Genomic DNA, 17,931 nt, shown 5'->3' with positions numbered 1-17,931 from the left:
GAAACAGGCCAAGAAATCCTGGGCCTGTTTTTTTGTTACCTGTTAAGAAAAATCGGTAGTTGTCTTACAGCATAAGATAAATATTTAGACTAAATACAGATATGGTTAATGAATACATGAAAATACTTGTGATAGCAACACTCTCACTCTAAGTTAGACACAAATCCTAGAAGCCATAAAATGAAAGATCGACTCATTAGATACCTAAAAATTAAAATGTAAAGTATGTAGAAAGACCATAAGTAGTTTTTTATAAATGAAAATGTTTTTTATTTTAAGAAGTCAAATCAATAACATGTTAAAATTTTTATTGCTCAAGAGCTTTGGAATTTCTAAACATAAATTAAAAACTATTACATAAAAATACTGCAAAACAAAGGAGGAATCCTCTCCTTACCTGAAATTGAGGAATCTCAGAAAATGGAAAACAGGCCACAGACGGCAAATGATGTAAAGGTGGCATATTGAGGTTTATTAATCACTGAAGTTTTTCAATAATGAGCCAATGACTGTCCAGGATGAAAGTATACAACTCAATATATTTCCTTCTGAAAGTGCTTTCTTAAAATAGTCTTGCACTGCTGAGAATTCTGTTCTTCATTCATATCTCAGATGACCTTCAAGGGAAAAATGTTGCATCTCCTTTTGGAAAATCTTATCAAACCTTTCATTCTGCTCAACAGTTATCTGATTTTTCTAGTCTCCAAAAGCACCTGGAAGGAAAAGCAAAGAAATGACTTCAACAAAGGTTCTGGGAAGAGGGGTGTGATGCATCAGTGTTGGGAGAAACACCATTTTTTGGACTTTCATTCCCCTCGCCCCATTAGGCCCCAGTTGCTCCTGCACATGGCTATGGCCCTTCACTGCCCCACCTTATGGCAAAGGGCACACAAACTCATTATGGCAATTATGATGTAATTTAAGGTAACTAGTCCCATTCCTCAGCTGTCAGCCACCTGCAAAAGAAGAAAACTCCTGCAACTTGTTTACTATTTTTTTCAAGGCTAACATGGGCTAGTTATATAACTATAGCCAACTATAACATGGGCTATAGAAGTCCTTTAAAAATTCCAAAAATCAGATGTCTTTGTGCAAGTATTTACTGGTGAAGACATGGATGGTCAGAGAGGTTTTTTTAAATATAGCCCAAGCTCATACAGTTTGGAATGGCTCACCTGTAATTATTCTATCTGACCTACTGTAGGTTACATTGGTCTTACTTTAAGCTTAGGGACACAGAGTTGTGATGACAAATAGAGGCTGATAGAAGGAGAGGCCAAAAAAAAAAAAAAAACAAGGAACACCGATTGTAAAATAACTGAACTGTAAACAAATAACTGAAGCAAACTGAAATAATAACAAAACCGAAGACACAAACCCAAACGGTGCAGGAGTGGTAAAGCCGGTGCAAGTAACGTTCTGTTACATGTAAGAGAAAAATACATGTCTGTGCAGAAGAAACAGGTGGGGATGTGCATCACTTCCACAAGGAAATTTAGCTTCTCCTATTTGTCTTCTTAGCCATTTGAGTCTCTCATTTTCAGGTGGGTGAAAGATGTATATGCACAGAAAATTTTCTTTTTTCAAAGAAAACAAATTGCTTGTGCAATAAAAGGGGCACTTGACAAGGGTCATAGCGTCTACAACATGATAAGGTGTGCTGAGTGTAAGGGAAGGGTATATCCCCGCTTCAGGTCGGCTCCAAGTTACCAGTGATTCATTGATTCATACTGTTAAATTGAATGGGTAAAGATATACAAAGAGATCAAGTGAAGGAGATACTAATGTAGAGAACTCTAAGTCAATATTATTGCTACTTGACATAGAGGCACAGAACCCTACGATTAAAAGCAAAACTTATGACTATAATTCTGTATTATAGATTTTCCAGCTACTAAGTTAGAATATCATAAAATACAATTTAGAAAGATTGCATAAAATAACAAAAATATTCTAACATGCTCAAATTTGTCACTAAGATAGAGGATTCATTCATTCAAAAACTCACTCACCAGAGGTAGGACATACTGAGATAAATGTGATATTCTTATACATTTTGTGATGTAAGATTCTGGTTTACTTGTGGACCCATGATAGTTCTGCCCAGTAACAAAAGAATAGTGACTACGTGTTGTTAATTCAGCCCTGGGGCATGTTTAGGATAAATCACAGAGAAGAGCTGCCAGTGATGGCCAACAGCCCACCATTACTTCATCGTCATGTGCTGAGCCAATGCTAACAGGGGGAAACAGTCTAACACTAAATGAATATCCATTTTGTGGCAGACATTGTATTAGGCGTTGTTAGAATTCCAGGGGCCATGGGGAAAGCCTTGTGATTTTAGGTTATTCATCAGATTCATTCAGGGACCAAATATTATAGTCTTTTGAATTGCACCAAGATGAAATCATGGAAAATCATTTGTCTAAAGAAGGGCACTGGGCCATGAGGGCTCCATGTTAGGAACATCAGCCAAGAAACTTAGAAGCCGTAGTTTGGTTCATTTGTAACATACCGCAGGACAGCCATTCACTGTTCAACCTCACCTTTGTGAAGAAAATGACCTTTACTTGTATCCTAAATTCAGTGCTCAGTATAATGTCATAATTTTCCAGGGGTCATACTTCATGTTGTCAAACGTGACCTGTCTCACTACAGCATCCATGTCTCTTCTCTCAGTTCGTACACCAGAAATTTACAGACTTTTAACATAAACCTCTGAGATCCTGCAAAAAATCAGAGTATGATAAATTATGCACGTTATAAGAAGACTTACACAGAAGGTGCAGCTAAATATTATTATGGGAGTGAAAATTGTAAGTGCTTAGGCTGCTTAGAAAATGGAGTTAGACCATGAGAAGTGACTTATTTATTTCCTCTTGGTAAATTAACCCTTCACTTGTCCACTGTTTTAGAGAACATTTGGGTTTATTTGAGGAACACTCATATTTCATTTTATCTGTCCTAACAGCAAGTGTTTGGGGAGTAGCTACTCTATGTCAGATATTGCCCTGTGTGATGGTACAAGTGAACTGAGGCACAATAAAGGATCAGTGCTGGGAATTCAGGACAAAGATCCATTATGGGCAGAGAGTGATTGTGTAACGGAAGTCAGAGAAAATTTCAACAAAGATGATAAATTTGTTTTGGGAATTAAAGCAAAATCAAGAGTTTTCTAGATAGACAACCTGAACGTATGGGGTGTGGACAGAAGAACGAGTATTGTGGTTCCATGGAAGGTGTGAGATGTCAGGTCACAGGAGTATCAGAAGTTGAGTTTCCCCAGAGCTATATGGGAACAGGTCTCAGATGAGAAATATGGAAAATGAGGCTGGAGTCAATGGAGGGGCCACATTGTGAAGAAGGTGCAAGGCTGGCTAGATACTTGAATACCTCATAGGTAAGTGATGTGGACTCAACGAGAGTCTAGGCTTGGTATTAGGACCTTAAGCAGATGTAACAGCAACTACTGAGAAAAACTCAGTAGGTGGCAGCCTTTAGTCTTGCCTTTCTTACAGCTCTCTCTTTTCCACTAAGAGATCCCTGTGGGTGTTCTGGCAACAGTGCCCAGGCCCTTTATGGTAATGATTCTGATCGATTCAAGACCTTCATGGGAATCCCATTGTCCTCTATAAGTGATTAGTCTAGGGTGGTCATTTGACCCAATTTTGGCATTGAAACAGAAAGAGGAATTCAAACAGACACTTCTAAGAGTGATTTTTCTTCGAGAAAAGGTGGGAACAAAGGTAGTAAAAAAAAAAAAACAACTTTTGTTTCTGTTCCTGCTCTTTCTGATGTATATGTGTTCACATGAGGACATGACTTTGGAGCTACAACAACCATCCTGCTACTATCAATGGAGACACCATTGCCACACCAAATGTGATATGAAGGGAAGGCAAAATTCTAGGACGTTCTGGATATTCTTGACTGCTACAGCTAGCATCAGGATAGCTGCCTCTGGGACTCAGTCAATAGACAGTAGAAGTTCTTTTATTTTAGGCAAAAACAAAAGTTTTAGTTTCCTGTTACTGGGAACTGAATTCTTCCTAATCATATGCAGTCATTTTCATTTAATTTTTCTTGCAAGGCTTAACCATACACAATGCAAACAACATTTAAGTGTCCCAAGAGAGGCATCCCCAAGTGGTAAACATAACATCTAGAATGGCACGAGAATGAATAATACAGAAAAGAGGGTTAGTGATCCATAAAGGAGACTAATTATCTGACTCAAAACAATCAAACATATGCACGCCTGCATACATACACAGGCAATTTTTCACACACAGACAATTTTGAAAAGGAAGTTCCAGTATTAGTTGTAAAGGAAAAGCTGGTAAAAAAAACTACAGAAATGATTTTGGAAAACATCTCCTGGTAAACTTAATCTGGGAACTCAAATTTGATGTCATCCTTTGGCTGTTCTGGGCATGAACAATCAATTTATCTGGCTAAACTGGCTTACAGCTTTGGTGAAGTCACTAACGTCATGTTTCTCACCTTCCTCACCTACTATATCACAAACTCAATGTTGAAGAGGCTTTTGTGCTCATACCAACATTTGATGTGGTCAAACCAAAGGCTTCCTAACACTTTGGGAAGAACAGATACGTTATAGGACACCTGGGTGGCTCAGTCTGTTGAGCCTCTGAGTTTGGTTCAGATCACGGTCTCGCAGTTTGTGGGTTTGAGCCCCGCATGGGCTCTGTGCTGGCAGCTTAGAGCTTAAAGCCTGCTTTGGATTCTGTGTCTCCCCCTCTCTCTCTGCCCCTCCCCTGCTCACGATGTCTCTCTCTCTCTCTCTCTCTTTCTCTCTCTCTCTCTCTCTCTCAAAAATAAATAAACATTAAAATTAACAACAAAAAAACCCAAAACAGATACACCATTAGGTAAATATGTTGAATATGTTGAAAATTACTACAGTCTTAGAAGATGTAGGAACCTTTAATAACAAAGAAGTAAAAGGAAGTGTGCTGCTGGATTCCAGCTATCTCCTAGCATCTGGTTATGGGAGAACCATCCAGAGTCTACCAGAAAATAATTACATGAACTCAAAGAGAAATTAGTCTCTTAAAAATGCATTTCATATAGACAGAAAATCACTTTACCATAGAGTTAGAAAAACCAAGAGGGAAAACAGAGGAAGGAATCCTCTCCATCCCTCTCCTCATGGTCTCCCCAAGCACATAGCTGCATGGAACATACAGCCTCCCAGATGAGTCACTTCAGCTCTGCACAGTGCATTAGAGACTAATATTAGTTCTCCTCTTCCAGATCATCATGTCTACTTGAGCAGGACTGGCTCCTGATCAACCAGCTATAGTGGCTCCTCAGAAAAGAATGGGGTGGGTAGATAGAGTATTCAACCCTTGATCTCAGGGTTGTCTCAGTGGATAGAGTATTCAACCCTTGATCTCAGGGTTGTGAGTTTGACACACATGTTGGGCATACAGATTACTTCAAAAATAAGTAAAAATTCCATTAAAAAGAAGAAAAATAATAAACTTTATCAAATTGAAGCTCCCGGGAGGTGCCCCCTGCAATATGCAGTGCAAAACTCCAAACCTGTGATCTGAACTGTGATGCTTCTCACTGAGCTCGTGGAACACTCTTTCGTGATTAAATGTAAATATTTCCTGGTGATATGACTTTGTATCCTTGAGAGTCTCCTGAGAGGGAAGCATAATTTGTAGCAATGGGAGAACAAGGTCCTCCAAGACAACACTACCACCTGGCTTGATAAGTTGGTTACTCATCCCCATTCAACTCTACTTCAGCTTCTTGTATCCTCAGCCAAATTCAATAAGCTTAAAAACTCACCAAGGTAGGGGCACCTGGGTGGCTCAGTTGGTTAAGCATCCTACTCTTGATTTCTGCTCAGGTCATGATCTCAGGGTACTTAGATCTAGCTCCAGGCTGGGTGTGGAGCCCCCTTAAAATTCTATGTTTCCCTCTCCCTCTACCACTACCTGATCCCTCTCTCCCATTCTCACTCTTGAAAAAAAAACAAAAGCAAAAACCCTCACCTCAGGACAGCAAGCATTACTTGCTTTATGTAAGTTTACTTACATTTTATTTCTAGAAAACATTTGATGAATCCCTCAAAGGTACTTGTAACTGCCAATGCCATATTCTTTGAAAAGTGAAAATATGAGCACATATGACCTTAGGATTTCTGTATACATGAGCAATTTGCAAAGAAAGAAGTATTCACTATTTTTCATGCTCTCATTTTGTCATATTTTTATCCTAATAACTTCCAATTGCATGAAGCCTGTTATTTTAACTTGATAGTTTCCTAACCATGTCTGTATACATTCAGGCTTCTTTGTGTTTTGGGTTACCCCTTTTCTGCAATGGCTCTCCCTTCATGATTGGCCTAGTGGCTGTCAATTACCTTTCAAGGTACACCTCCATGGTACCCAATCAAAATAGCTGGAAGTATGAAAAGGAAGTTGAAATGACACACAAAGCAAAGAAAGAATTGCTAGTGTTATATGTATGCATAATAATGTAGCCAAATAAAAACTGAAAGGATATGTAATATGTCATGTATATGATATTACAATATACTCTATAAAGTAAACAAAATACACTCTTTCATTTTTCATTTTCATATATACTCTTTCATTTTTTAATGGCTGTATTACCTATATAATCAGAAAACAAAGGGAACAAGGTAAAAATCAGATACTGTAAGATAAGAACACAAATGGCTATTGAAAATTAAAGTATGTCAAATGTCACATTTGCTAACGCCTGGATGAATGCGGTGCCAATTTAATGAAACAAAATGAAATAATGAAAAAGAGCAGTTATCTTTCAGCAGCCATAATCTATTTCCTACATTGGCTTTTTTTGTTCTTCCTCTCCACTAGGAACCAAGTAATGTGGGAGGTGGGTAAAGAAGAGACAAGGAGATGGCCTTTCAACAAATCCATTTTTTGAAAATTGTACTCAACGAAGGGGATTTGATCAACTGTTTCCAGATTCCCAGTGCTTTTGTGATGTTCTTCAAAATAAACTTAATATCTGCTGAAACCAGATGGTCCCTGTAAAGCAAAAATGTTGTTTTAATGATGCACAAATCTCTCCAAAATGTAGATAGATGTGCCATCAGTTTTTAAATGAAAGTTTGTTATTAAATAAGTATACTGGTAATTTCATCTGAATGGATTTTTAATGTATAAAAAATACAACGTGAATAAAAGACAAAATAACATTGCCATTATTTTTCTTTTCAGGAGATTCTCCATTTGAAACTCCATGGGCATTTGTCCCACAAATTTTTCTTTGACTCTTCTATGCTTTCTTCTGCTTCATACATGGGACTTCTAAATTAACTTCTATGCCTGCCTCCAGATTTCCTTCTGCAACTCCACTCCTTGGACTAAGAAAAAAAACAAAAAGCTATTCCACTGAAGGAGTCACTTTCCATCTTTCCCTTCTTCCCCATGTTTCCTACAGTGCCCATGATGTCCACATAAGGAAACTGTTTATTATAAATCCCTAACGGAGGCCCTGTGACACCTACATGGAGATAGGAAGAGAAAGATGATGCATAAACTTGGACTTTTCACCGTGAATGGGATGTGACAAATTCTTATGATGACTATTTCTCTTAATTCCTATTAGAGTGGACATTTGCCACAGAATACATGGGTGTGATTGCCTACTCCAGATTCCTTACACTTCATTTCCATGCTTCGTATATGGAACTATTAAGATAAAACACGACTTCTATAAAGGTCATGCTTCTGATCTATCCAGGCAATACTTTAAACGTAGCCCAACAAGAGGTCACATGTCCCAGAAAGATTCAAACAACTTCTGAAATGAGAAAACCCACTGGCACCTCATCAATTCCCATCCTAACCTTCCATCTTAACCTTCCATCCCAATACCATTTAATCACCCATGCTAAGCAGCACCTGGTCATCAAGATCATTGTTGGGCACACTTTCCTTGCTGGCAGCTGCATGTGGCATGCACCTTATCCGGTCCTCCAAATGCTTTAATATTGGTGATTATAGTCCTCCAGTGTTGACCAGGGAAGACCAAGACCACATGTGCCTACATGTTATGACAGCTGGAGCTCAAATTCAATGAAAACTCATTGTTAGAAAGCTCTAAATGGCTTTCTTACATCCTTCCACTTTTCCCAAATATTGCTTCTGCAAGAGGTATCACTCGAAGTATCACAGGTATCACAGGTATCAAAGGTATCACAGCTGCTTCAGGGGGCAGCTGTGATAATTCAAGGGATTATCAGTCATAACACAGTTCTTGAGAGATTCAACAATATGATGCAAAAACCTCTACAGAGATTCAAAAATTCAAGTATCTGTTTTCAGTTTCTCCTCCATTCCACCTTTCACATTTTGCCCCTTCTTTCTTTTTCTTTCTTTTTTTCTCTTTCTCTCTTTCTTTCTTTCTTTCTTTCTTTCTTTCTTTCTTTCTTTCTTTCTTTCTTTTCCTTCCTTCCTTCCTTCCTTCCTTCCTTCCTTCCTTCCTTCCTTTTTCCTTTTTTTCCTTTCTCGTTTCCTTCTTTCTTGGTCTGGTTAGTGGTCAGGTGTTAGCATAATGAGATACTAAACTTTGTCTTCAGCTCATGCTACATTAACATCCCTGATTCACTGTAGGCCTTCCCTGATCTGTTTATTCCTTTTATTCTTATTTCCTGCTTCCATTCCTACCCCTGCCCCACCATACACAGGCAGGCTTTGAGGTTTAAAGTGCATTCTTTGCTGTAATGTGTTCATATGTAATACATATTGTTGTGCCTGTTTGTATTTTCAATCCATGTGCATCATTCCATTGTTTGTCTCTGCGCACTGTGGTTTAACATTCATTTATTGCTACCTCTGATCCATTTGCACCTTACAGATGCTGTGTATGTTTCAGGGTATGCATTCATGCACTGACCTGTCTACTTTCTCCAAAGGACACCCTGCCCCAAACAGCATTTCAGTGAACACCCTAGTCATGTTCCCTGTGCACCTGTATGAGATTTTGTTGGGGACTGATATTTAGGGTAGGAATTTCCTGGTATGTCTGTATTTCAGTTGTCCAGATAGTGCCACACTGCTCTCCAGAGAATGATTGCTTCAATCTACTCTCCCAGGGGTAATATGCTAATGAATGCAAATTTCTGTGCACTCCTTATTAGCATTCAGAGCTACTCACATTTCTCATTTTTGTTGGTCTAATAGATGCAAAGTAACATATCATAATTTACCAACTTTTTGTTTTTTGATGGTATTGGTGAGGGGCGGTTTTCTTCCGTAAATTAACAGCTCATTTATTTGCCTCTTTTTATACTCAGATTCCTGTCCCCTACTTTTTGATTTGTAGCTCTAATATAGTGTATATATTAATTATATTTTAATTGTAGATATTACAAATATTTTCTTTCTTTCTCTCACCTATTCACTTTGCCCAGGCAATTCTTAGTGAAGCAAAATCCAAAATCCTTAAGTTTCAGGTAATTGAATTTATCAAATGTTTTGCCTCCATTTTCTTTTTGGGACATTTGTTTAAGAAGCTCTTCACCATTCCTAAGTCACAATGATTTTCTTCTCCTTTTTCTTCTGATAAAAATAGTTGTATACTTTTGTCCTTAATGTTAGTATCTCAAATACACTTGGATTTGACTCTTGTATGTGGTCTTAGGTATCCAGTTGTGTATTCTGGATACCTATATAGTGATCCAGATTTCCCAACATTAAATATACTATCCTTTCCCCATTAATAAGTAGAATATGCTTAAATTTATATATATTGAGTCCTCTTATACACATAGAGTTGTATTTTGGGTCTTTCCTCCTACCCAGGCCAATTTTTTCCTGTGCAAATACAATACTATTTTTCTAACTATCACCTTGTAATAAATAAAGAAATTAAATATGAAAATATGTGGTATGTTTTAAGGTGATAAGTACCATATTGTGGAGAGAAATTAAAGCAGTAAAAAACAAAGAACAAACAAACAAACAAAAAACAAAAAAAAAATTCGGAGTTCCCAGTGAAGCTGAACTTTAAAATATAATCACCTAAAATATTATCATTAGAATATAATTTGTAAATAAGAACCTACAGGAAGGAAGGGAGTAATCCATGCATATATCTGGTGGAAGAATTTTACAGGAAAAAGAATCTGTGAGTACAAATGGCCTGAGGCAGACCATGTCTGTTATATAGAAAAATAAAAGAAAACAAGTGTTACTCTGGTAAAAATTTAAAAATACTTTTTCTAATAAAAAAGAAAGAAGAATTATTATCAATCCTTCACAACCTCTTCCAAAAAAAATAGAAAAGGAGAGAAAATTTCCAAACTCATTTTACAAGGCCTCCTTTACCCTGATAAAAATCAGACAAAGACACTATAAGAAAGGAATATTACAGGCCATTATTCTTGATGCACATAGATGTAAAAAAAACCCTCAAAGTATCAGCAAACTATTGAATTCAATAATACATTGATAGGATAATATACCATTGTCAAGTACTAATTATTACTGGGATACAGGAATTATTCAACACCCACATTTCAGTGTTATATAACACATTAACAAAATGAAGCATAGACACTACATTTATATCTCTATAGATGCAGAAAGAGCATTTGACAAAACTGAACATCCATTCACGATAACAAGTCTCAACAAAATGGGTATGGAAGAAAAATATATCAGCTTAAAAAATGCCATTTATGACAAGCTCAGAGCTACCAACATACCCAATGGCAAACAACTGAAAGGTTTACATCTAAAATCACAACCAGGATAAAGATGGCCATTCTCACTAGTTTTATTGGAAATCCTAGCCAGAGAAATTAGGCAAGAAAAAGAAATAAAAGGTTTTCAAATTGGAGAGGAAGAACAAATCTGTCTATTTGTAGATGATAATGATATTATATTTAGAAAGCATTAAAGACTCTACCAAAAATACTGTTAGAACTAATAAATAAATTCAGTTAAGTTGTTAAATTGCAGGATATGAAATCAGTATACAAATATAAGTTGCATTTCTGTACAATAAAAGTAAACTATCAGAAAGAGAAATTAAGAAACATCTAATTTATGACAGCATCAAAAAGTATAAAATATGCAAGAATAAATGTATTTAAGGAGGTAAAAGACTTGTATACTGAAAAGTAAAAGACACTGCTAGAAAACATTGAAGAAACCAAAAACAAATGATAAGACATTCCCTGCTCATGGATTAGAAGAAACAACATTGTTAAAATGCCCATAGTACATAAAGCAATCTACATATTCAATACAATCCCTATCAATGTTACAATGGCATCTGACACAGAAATAAAACAAACAATCCTAAAATTTGTGAGCATAAAAGAGCCCAAATAGCCAAAGTGGTTTTGAGAAAATAAAACAAAGCCTGATGCATCAGACTTCTTGGCTTCAAATAATACTACCAACTTACGCTAATCAAAACAGTATTGTATTGGCACAAAAAAAAGACGCATTGATCAATGGAACAAAATAGAGAGTCCAAAAGTAACCAACCCATGTATGGTTAATGAACTTATGGCTCCTTTGTCCTATTTTCCCAACATAGGACAGGCACATGCAAAAGAATGAAACTGAACCACTCTATTACAGCAGACATAAAAGCTACCTCAAAACACATTAACACATGAGTGTAAGGCCCAGAAGGATAAAACTCCTGGAAGAAAATTTAGGTAAAAGACATCTATCTTAGCAATGTGGTTTTTTTGTTTGTTTTTTTGTTTGTTTTTGTGGGAATGGGTATATGACACTGAAAACGAATACAACACAGCAAAAATGAGCAAGTGGGGGAGTATCAAACTGAAAAGCTTTTGTACAGGAAAGAAAACTATCAACAAAATGAAAAGGCAACATACTAAATGGGGAAAGTATTTGTAAATCATTTATTAAACAAGGGGTTAATATTCAAAATATATCAAGAACTCCGACAACAAATAGAAAAATTAACTAAAGTGTAATTGAAACATGGACAAAGGTCTTGAATAGACATTCATGTATATATACACACACATATATGTTTTAGTCTGATCTGAGTGCTACAACAAAATATTACCCAGATAATTTAAGGTTTATTAAACATGAAAATTAGTGTAACCTAATTTTCTTCCTTCTCATGTACTTAGTTATTAAATACAGCTTCAACCGTATGTCCAAAGTATCTGCCTAAATGGTAAATATTTCTGCATCCTTTCCCAGCCCACTTCGGCAACTCAGTGTTTAATAGGGTGTCTTCAATTTCTACTTCAGTACTTTCTCCATTTCCTTGTCCAAATCAAAAATAACACAGCAGAGTGCCTGGGTTTATCAGTTGTTCAAGCATCCAACTCTTGATTTCGACTCAGGTGATGATCTCACAAGTGTGAGATTGGGCCGCACGTTGAGGTCCCAGCTGAGCATGGAACCCACTTAAGATTATCTCTCCCTTTCCTCTACCTTTCCCTTGCTTGTGTCCTCTCTCTTTCAAAAAACAAAAACAAAACCAAAAACTTACAGCTACATTGTAAGATACCTTATTTTATAGGATATTAAATTCAGTTAACTCTATAATATCCAATAGATTAACTGCATATGTCCATGTATAATACTAGTAAAAATACAGAGTTACCATATTATAAAAGTATCACATTAGCTATTATAATACAGAACTCACCAGATTTGGAGTGTGTGATTGTGAAGACACCATCTTCCTTAATTTCAAAATCATTTAAATTTTCTATAAAACCAATATCAAGGGTTTCCCAACCAAAATAATACCCTTTCAATTTGAATAAAAATGTGTCTGTGTCTTCCATATACAAGTCACCTGCAAAAGACAGACAAAATCATTTTAAAGAAATTTAGTAAAATGTGTGGAGTGTTCCCTTATGTATCTTCAGTTGTTGGCCATATACTGAGAAAAGAAATTTATTTCCTGTTTTCTTCACAAACACTAAAAACCAGCTGTCTCTAAAAGCTACCATCTTGGACTCCAGACCTGTGGAGTTTGGCCCAATTCCCAAGCACCAGTTGTTCAGGGACTTAGTTTTATGTGCGTGTGTTCCACTTACGTAGCTACAAGAAAACTAGTTAAAAACGATTTTTGTAATTACAAAAAAAAGACACCTTTAGTAAGAAATCATACGTATAAATGTGTGTATATATATAAATAAAGTAAAAATAAATGTACAAATTAAAAGTGAATAGGCTTCAGAAACACTTGTCTTCAACCACTCCATCAGTTTGGCTTTTTTTCCCCTGTAACTCAAGTACAGTGTCTTAGCTTTTAGCAGGTTTGTAGAAGCTTTCTTTATATAGCTGTGAGGAATTAAATTGTCCATAATGACAAAATGGATACTGGTAAGCATGAAGAAAAGTCAAGTAAGTAAAGTATGAAATAAAACATTCAAATAATGTGTCATACATAGAAAGTGCAAACCAAGCCTGGGGAGTCATCACTTATGTACATATTTTGTCTGTCATTATTATCTGTCACTGGCCATATGGAAATATCTATTTTGACACTCTGAACTCTGAGGTTTAGTTGACTTGGAGGTTGTTCCAGATGACTTTGAAGTGTCCTTTTTTCTATTTCCCAAAATAGATAGTCACAGGAGTATCTCACAAATAAAAGCTTCAGAATCACAATTGGAAAGCAACTCCAGGAAGTGCAGACAGAGCATTATTATAAGAAAATGGGAAACAAGCAATTTTTAAACATATTTTGATGGTCACACTATTACGACCTCTGTTTTCAAAGGAGATTCATGAATCATAAGGATACCAGCTAGGCTTGAGAAAATCATAGAAGACATTAGAGAATCCCTACTGCAGAGATAAAAGAATAAAAACTAGTAAGGCTGAAATAAAAAAAATCCTATAATTGAGATGCAAAACTGAATGTTGCAATGACACTGAGGTTGGATGAGGAAGAAGAACAAATCAGTGACACAGAAGAAAAAACTACAGAAAATAATGAAGCTGAGAAAAAGAATAAAAGAAAGGTACTGGATCACAAATGTAGACTGAGAACTCAGTAGCTCCTTAAATAATAATAACATTTGTATCATAGTAGTTGCAGAAGAATAAGAGAAAGGAAAAGGATCAGAAGGTTTAGTTAAACAAATTATAGCAGAAAACTTCTCTAATCTGGTGAAGGAAAGAGATATCCAAATCCAAGAGGCACAGAGAATTCCCATCAAAATGAACAAAAGCAGGTCAAAATCAAGATATATCATAGTAAAATTCACAAAATACACAGACAAGGAAAGAATGCTGTAAAGGTAAGGGGAAAAGTCCTTAACTTAAAAGGGAAGACAAACCAGGTTCACAGCAGATCTGTCCGCAGAAGCTTGGCAGGCCAGAAGGGAGTGGCATGATATGTTCAACATGCTGAATTAGAAAAATATGGAGTCAAGAATATCCAGCAAGACTGTGATTCAGAATAAAAAGAGAGATAGATGAAAAGTTACCAGACAAACAAAAAGTAAAGGAGATCATGATCACTAAATCAGCCCTGCAAGAAATATTAAAGTGGACACTTTGAGTGGAGAAAGAAAGATCAAAAGCAACAAGGACTAAAAAGGAACAGAGAACATCACCAGAACCACCAACTCTACAGGTACCACAATGGCACTAAATTCATAACTTTCAATATTCACTCTGAATGTAATGGACTAAATGCTTCCATCAAAAGGCATAAGGTATTAGAATGGATAAATAAACAAGACCCACCTATATGCTGCCTACAAGAGACTCATTTTAAAGCTAAATACACCTCCATATTGAAAGTGAGGCAATGGAGAACCATCTATCATGCTAATGTACGTCAAAAGAAAGCCGAGTAGCCATACTTATATCAGACAAACTAGATTTTAAACAGAAGACTGTAACAAGACATGAATATATGATAATAAAGGGGGTCTATCCAACAAAAAAGATCTAACAATTGTAAATATGTATGCCGTGACCTTGGGAGCACCTAAATATATAAATCAATTAATAACAATTATGAAGAAACTCATCGACAACAACCCAATAATAGTAGGGAACTTTAACACCCATTTACAACAATGGACAGACCATCTAAACAGAAAATCAACAAGGAAGCAATGACTTGGAATTACACACTGGGCCAGATGGACTTAATAGATATATTCAGAACATTTTATCCTAAGGCAGCAGACTATACATTCTTTTTTGAGAACACATGGAACATACTTCAGAATAGATCACAGGGGGTATAGCTCAGGGGGAGAGCATTTGACTGCAGAATAGATCGCATACTGGGTCACAAATCAGCCCTCAACAGGTACAAAGCATCGATATCATACCATTCATATTTTCAGACCACAATGCTATGTAATTTGAAATCATCCATAAGAAAAAATTTGGAAGTTAGGTCCTGGATGTGTTTTGGTCTCCTTGTTAAGAGAGGCTTGATACAAAAAAGAGAAAAGAAACAAAAAAATTAAAAATTAAAAATATAAAAGTTAAGGGCACTTGAGTGGCTCAGTTAAGTGTCTGGCTCTTGATTTGGGCTCAGGTCATGATCTCACAGTTCGTGGGATCGAGCCCTCATCTGGCTCTGTGCTGAGAGTATGGAGCTTGCTTGGGATTCTCTCTCTACCTCTCTCTATGCCTCTCCCCTTCTCACCCTCTCTCTTTCAAGATAAAATGAATAAACTTAAAAATAAATAATTAAATAATTCAAATTCAAATTCAAAAATAATAAAATACAACAAAATAAGAATAAAAAGAATAAATATTTTGCTCCTTCTGTATGCAAGAAACAAAACAGAAGCAACAAGAATGAAAACAGAAGCAACAACAACAGAAACAAATGAACAAACCAAAAACCCAAATGAAGCTAGATCTAGTTTCCCCTAGTGCTGAAACTGCAGCAGTCTATCGTCAGTAGAGTGGCTCTTGGAAGTGATTTGTGCTGGTCTTCTTGGGGTGTGGCCTGCTGCTCTGATTCTCATGCTGACTTTCTCTAGTGGAGATGTGCCTGGAAGGCACAGGGGGGTGGAGTTTGGGGTAATGGCTTTGTTCTCCACTCGGGGGTGGTGTTTAGCTCAGTGGGGTCATTCAGTGCAGGTGGGCTATAGGTAAAATTCTCTACTCTCCAGAGAGGGAAGTTCCTGCCCTCACAGAAGAGGGATCAGTTACCTGTCCTGTGTCCTCCCTTTCGCCAGCTCCCCACCTTCCCCAGGTCTGTGTCTGAGCTGTCTGCCCACCAGGCAGCACCTCTCTCCAGAGTTTCATCTCAGGCGCAGCTGTGTTTCAAAATCCCATGCTTCAAAGACCCCCATGGTTCTGACCAGCAGTGGTTTTCTGGGGGAGGCACTCACCTTCCTGTGGCCAGGGCAGACTTGTCCCAGGCCAGCTGCAGCAGCAGCTCAGAATTTATGGTAAATCTCAACACACAGCTGGCACCAGGGTTTGCTACCCTCAGCCAGTGTCTTTATTCCTATACAGGTGAACGTGGCGGCTGGATGGAGCCTACTCAGTCTTTTCCCCCAGGAAAAACTGTAGCACCTCCACTAAATGCATTCCAACCAGGAGAACCGCTTCTCCCCATGTGACGCAGGAGATCTTCAGACGACACTGCCAGCTCCCGGGGCTCTAGCCTGCTTCCTTGCCACAGCACTGCCAGGCACTGACCTCTGAAACTTCAGACTCTGTGCTCTGCTGGTTATGAAAAACAGGCAGTATGGAAATCCTCTCCTTTTTCCCCCATCAGTGGTTTTGGGGAACAGTGTTTTTGTTCAGTCCTCTGTGTTTGTTTGCACTCTCTCTCTAGCTGTTTTTAAGGGAAGTGCTTTCTTACACAGGCTGGATGCACTACTCTTTCCCCCTTTCTCTTTCTCCTACCACAAAAATCGTTCTCTACCCTCTGCACTACCAGGCCTCTTCTCTTGCCAAACTCACTTCTCCATACCACGTACCTGCTGCAGTCTTTCACTGAAATTTTGCATATTGTTTTGTTAATCCTCATACAGATTTCCTAGGTATCCAAAATTCTTTGATGTTGTTTGATCTAGCTGTGTTCGAAGGATGAGAAAAGCCCTGGGTTCCCTTACTTTTCTGCCATCTTATCTCATGAACTATTTTCTCACACTATTCACAAAAATACATTTAAAAATGAATGAAAGATCTAAATGTGAGACAGGAAATCATCAAAATTCTAGAGGAGAACACACATAGCAAACTTTTTAATCTCAACCTTAGCAACTTCTTACTAAATACATACCTGGAGGCAAGAGAAACAAGAAAAAATGAACAATTTGGACTTCACCAAGATAAAAGCTTTGGCAGAGCTTTTGGCAGGAAAGAATCAACAAAACTAAAGGCAGTCTACGGAATGGGAGAAGATATTTGCAAATGGCATATCTGATAAGGGGTTAGTATCCAAAATCTATAAAGAATTTATCAAACTCAACACCCAAAGAACAAATAACCCAGTTAAGAAATGGGCAGAAGACATGAGTAGACATTTTTCCAAAGAAGACATCCAGATGGGTAACAGACACATAAAAAGATGCTCAACATCACACATAATCAGGGAGATACAAATCATAACTACAATGAGATATCACCTCACACCTGTCATAATAACTAAAATTAACAACACAGGAAACAACAGATGTTGGCAAGGATGCAGATAGAGGGAACCGTCTTATACTGTTGATGAAAATGCATACTTGTGCATTCACTCTGGAAAACAGTATGGAGGTTCCTCAAGATACTATAAATAACTACTTGTTGCCATGCAATTGTTCACAGTAGTCTCTTATGCTCCTATATATTGATGTAGTGTAAACTGTAATGCCTCCTCTTTTATTCCTAATTTTATTTGAGTCATCTCGCTTTTGTCTTAGCTAGTCAAGTTTTGTCAATTTGGTTGATCTTTTCAAGG

The 17,931-nt window shown here is 37.1% G+C and overlaps 1 long non-coding RNA gene across 2 annotated transcripts; it reads right to left on the bottom strand.

Annotated features, from left to right (window-relative positions):
- Positions 1-451: 451 nt before the first annotated feature.
- Positions 452-16,510, bottom strand: LOC128778160 (uncharacterized). 2 transcript variants are annotated; one of them, XR_008423520.1, is made up of 3 exons: positions 16,364-16,510; positions 12,685-12,837; positions 452-713 (listed from the first exon to the last, which is right to left on the bottom strand). It is a non-coding gene; the product is annotated as an uncharacterized LOC128778160 (long non-coding RNA). The 2 variants fall into 2 exon arrangements; XR_008423519.1 differs by lacking the exon at positions 452-713 and adding an exon at positions 7,247-7,393.
- Between the last annotated feature and the right edge of the window lie 1,421 nt (positions 16,511-17,931).

The sequence above is a fragment of the Panthera pardus genome, unplaced genomic scaffold (genome assembly GCF_024362965.1).
Source record: "Panthera pardus isolate Hobbes unplaced genomic scaffold, ASM2436296v1 HiC_scaffold_181, whole genome shotgun sequence".
NCBI lineage: Eukaryota > Metazoa > Chordata > Mammalia > Carnivora > Felidae > Panthera > Panthera pardus.
The sequence above is the reverse complement of the archived record's forward strand: the minus strand, read 5'-3'. Positions and strand labels throughout refer to the sequence as shown.